Raw genomic sequence first — 4511 nt, forward strand, 5'->3', positions numbered from 1 at the left:
TCATGCTCTATATGTAAGATCACGATGATATGAAAATGAGGAATATGGCGGTTACAGCCGCTCCCCCAAAGGTATAGTATGTCACACTGAGATTCTATGTTCATTTGTTCTGTAACAGCATTACAGAGATCCAATGACTGACCAATGGCATTTCCAAGTGCTAAAATAGCAAGCGATGTCGGTCTCTCATTGGCCATCAGCGACTGAAGATGTGGTTTAATGAGCTGGAGCTTCAAGGCGAGGGTGGCTCTGTCCACTGCCTTCCGTTGCGCTGCTGGGCCCCAAGTCCCTGGTGGCCAATGTGTGACGCTGGGAGAAGAGAGTGGGGTGGCAAGTGGCGGCAGGACTTTTGCCACCAGGGTCTAGCTGCCCAACTTCCTCCTGGTACTGCTGGCCCCCCGTCGCCTTCAGGTAACGCAGGAACTAAGGCAGGAATAGGGCGAGGAAGCGAGTAAAGCCGAGCAAGGAAGGCAAAAGTGAATCTTGTCTTCATGGGCCGCTCGCAATGACATCCTTTTTCTGTGCCACAGCTGACAACAACATCCCAGACAGAAAAGCAGGAGGCCAAAAAGAAACCGAGCAGCTGCTGAAGTAGTTCAGTTGGGAGCGTGCTAGACTAACAGGTTCTTCTGTCCCCCTGTGTGCACGGGTGGGATGTTTTCTGAAAGTGCAGCAGTGCCTTTAACTGCCACGAGTCCCTCATTTCAGGCTATGCAGCAGGAAAAGGCAGCATGGGCTTCTGCACCGAGTTGGCCCACCTGACCTTTCATTCTTCTCTTGCTCTTTGTCAGCAAGGGGAAGAAAAAGAAGCTCTCCCTCAAGCTGGAGTCACAAGGACGACGTAAGGACGACTTCCTGATTGCCCGCTCCAGACCTCTGCTCTGCCAGCTGACCCATCGAAGGGCTGTCACCACTTTCTCCAGGTTTGTCCATCAGTCTGTGCCAGGGTGAGCAACAGCCAAGCAGATGGAGTTTCTGTAGTGTAGTGGTTATCACATTTGCCTAACACGCAAAAGGTCCCTGGTTCAGAAACATGCTGGCTTCCTTTTGCCAGATCCCCTTGCTGTTCAGGAAGGCCTCCTCCTTCTCCTATTGGCCTGTCCCTGGGATAACTCCAACCCCTGCATGACAGAGGGTGCTGACAGCAGTGGAAAAAGCACCTTGGTGTCAGGCTGGAGAACCTAGAGGAGTGCAGCCTATCACCTTTTGGAGGCTTGTGGCTTGGCCTCCTCTGCTGTTGGAGGTTGGCCGGTGGAGGCCGGCTCTTCCTGCTGGCCTCCTCTGCGTGACTTGCCAAAGGAGGAAGTGAGGCAGGAATGGGGCAAAAGAGGAAAGTTGAGCTGAGGAAGGCAGGGAAGAAAGTAAGCACCTCAGTGCGGCTAAGTGGGGTTAGTAGAGCATCACCATTCGTTCTGCAAAGCCGGGGGAGGTGCGGTTGCCTGCTGGGAGGCAGAATCCTGTGCCTGCCTCTTGGCTTCCCAGGGGTGGCTCCTTGCAGCCCAGGAGAAGCGGGGTTCTGGGGGGACGGAAAAGCAGCAATGGCGAGGCTGAGTGGGCTCCTTTCTGGCCAAGATGGTGGGTCTGGGAGTTGCCTATAAGCCATAAGTGGACTTGGTGAAGTGAAAACCACTGCTCCATTCTGGCTGACCTGGGGGAGCCATTGATGACATGGGAGTGGGGGCAGGGCGCTGGCTGTGAGCAAATTGGATCCAGGAAGCCCCAGCCTGCCCCTGCAGGGGCCGAGTCTTCTTCTTCTCTCCTGCCATGGGGAGCCCGGCCTTAAGCCTGCCCAGCATGCACTGCAGCTCAAGCATTAAGCCTTCCTGTGGCATAACCGAACTACGGCCTAGTGTAATCAGGTGTAATGTTTAGATTGTGAATTTATCTTTAATTTCCACGGTAACTTTGCTCTTTTATGCCTACCACTTATAATCCTTAAAACTCCATCTTTCTGTAGTTAATAAATCTGTTTTATGCTGTACTTAAACTGTGTATTTTGCTTGAAGTTTGTGGGAAATCGCAGCTCCATTACAAGGCTGGTTCATGTACTATTCACAGTGAGGGACGGGTGGACCCTGCGTAATAAACTCACACTGATCAGGCTTCTGATTAAGGCAAGATGGTATGATCCAGGGGCACAAGGCTGCAGAGCTGGGGGGAATTGGCGGGAGGCTCTCTATCATTAGTGTTATGAGTGGCTGGGAGAAGCATTCATGTAACTCAGTTGGATGTGTCCCTACCTGTGGATGTCGGTGTAAGTGCAATATCTGCCAGAGATTCTCAGTTCCTCACAGCATCACAGTGTGAGAGGGAGCCCAGGCAGTGGGACACAGGCTCAGGGATCCCACTGTTCAGGTTGCATCCCATAGATCCCATCACAGACTTTCAACAACCACAGCAGATGTTCACTGAAACAGTGAGAGAGATGACAAAATAGTGATCTCCAGGGCCTGCAGAAATCAAACTATCAGGAATTCTGTGCACAGAGAGGACTCTGCTAGTGGAAAATGCCTGTGGAAAAGACCCTTCTGTCCCCAGCTGTGGTCGTACAGTGCTTAGTGCTCTGCGTTGTGGCCTCAAGAGCCATGGATGCAAGTTGAGTTACGGTGACCTTTTCCTTGTCTCCACGTTTCTTAGGTGCCTCCTTCCAACACTTGTCAGAAAAAACAACCGGTTTCTTTTGGAAGCATTTGCATTGCAAGGCAGACACAGTCCTCTCTGTTTCCTCAAAAATTGACCAAAAGGTGGGAGGAGTGGACACATTTGGCAAGGCACTACTGGGTGCTGCATCTCTAACCTCCACTTTACCTGGCAGGTGCCTCTGGCACTTTTCTCCCAGCTGCTCCATTTTTCATCAGTGACAATCAAAAGGAAGATGGCATGACATCTGTGTGCAGACATCCCCAGCGAATCACAAGGACGTGTAGCGCAGACTCTCGTGTTGCAGCAATTGCAGTTGAAGCAACCACCATGCTAATGCCAGTCACAGCAGCCTTTTCATCAACTCCAGGCTTGTGATTTGATTCTTTCCAATGTTTCTCTCCAAAGAAACCTTTCCTTAGCAAGCAATTACTTGGATAACAAGGGAGGTCTCTTCTGTTTCCCGGAAAGACACAGGAAAATGTGAGCAGAGGAGACAAAGCTATACAACAAGGCACCACTAGGAGTTGAACCTAGGATCTCCTCTTTGCTAGACAGGTACTTTAGCCAGCTAAGCCATGGTGCCTGCCTCAACAAAATACTTGCAACTGTTCCATTTGATGGTCCAGGACAACACCTGCAAATTCCAAACTACAGCCGTTCCCCATTTCCCTCAAGACTTGCAAGGAAGAACTGGCAGGCCAAGCCAGGATCTCCTGGTTACTAGGAAGACACTTCAGCCAGGTCTTCCCAAAGATCACTATCCAGAGACCTTTAAACAGCCACTGCAGATGTTCACCGACAAAGAGATGCCAAAATGGAGTTCTCCACTGCCTGCAGCCATCATACTACCAGGAGTTCTGTGCACAGAGACGCCCCTGCTGGTGGCAAAAGGCTTTGGTAGAGACTCTTCTGACACCAGCTGTTCTCATAGACTGTTTAGCACTTTGTGTTGTGGCTTAGCATCCACGGATGCCAGTTTAGTTGGGGGACATTTTTCCTGTCTCCACATTTGTCTAATGGCTCCTTTCAACACTTGTCACCAAAAAGACCTGTTTCTTTTGCAAGCGATGTACAGCTAGGCAAAGGCAGTCTTCTCCATTTCCTCAAAAATCACCAAACTGTGGGGAGAGGAGACACATTCAGCCAAGCTGGATGCTGAATCTCCTCTTTCTTCAGCAGGTGTCTGTGAAGGACATAAATCTCCACTGTGTAGAGGAAAAGAATAGGAGTTTATTACACACAGTGATGGCGGAGTGGGCTTATTAGGCTCAGAGACACTATTAATTAATTAATTACAATAGAATATATAGATTTTCCATGGGTGGGGGAAAGTGACGGCGTAGGCAGTTCCAAACCCCGGGATAGGTTTTGCAACAAGACAAGATAGCACAGTAGCCAATGGTTAACAGGTTACATAATGTCTCCACCCATGGTCTCAAGTTAGCAAGTTAACATTTCATTAATACTTTGATAATATGTTATTAGTATAAAATATATATGTTGAATTCTGATTTGAGGTCCATAGGAATGGAGCAACTCCATTGATTGTCCAACAGTAACATTCCTAGGGGTTAAAGCAAAGAAACAGTGAAAGAAAATGGCAATAAAGATTGTTTTTGTGTGTCTAACGGCAGGCATTGGTCCCTGGGAAGGGAGGTGGAAGGATGCCATATCTTATACTGACGTGCCAACTTTTCATAAACTCAAGGTTGGCTCTGTGGGAAAAATGTCTCCCTACAGAAGAGACTAACACAATAGGAACAGGGATTCTTTGTTCAATCTGCAACTCTGAATAAGACACAATTCTTTAGTTCTTAGCTCCAACACCTGGCAATTTGCTGGCCAGGCCTATCTTAGCAAGCAAGGCG

General features: G+C 49.1%; 1 non-coding gene across 1 annotated transcript; it reads right to left on the bottom strand.

Moving 5' to 3' along the window:
- Nucleotides 1-3152: 3152 nt before the first annotated feature.
- On the bottom strand, nt 3153-3226 carry TRNAA-AGC. The gene has a single exon. It is a non-coding gene; the product is annotated as a tRNA-Ala (tRNA).
- Between the last annotated feature and the right edge of the window lie 1285 nt (nt 3227-4511).

Source organism: Mauremys mutica, unplaced genomic scaffold, assembly GCF_020497125.1.
Source record: "Mauremys mutica isolate MM-2020 ecotype Southern unplaced genomic scaffold, ASM2049712v1 Super-Scaffold_100084, whole genome shotgun sequence".
NCBI classification, from domain to species: domain Eukaryota; kingdom Metazoa; phylum Chordata; order Testudines; family Geoemydidae; genus Mauremys; species Mauremys mutica.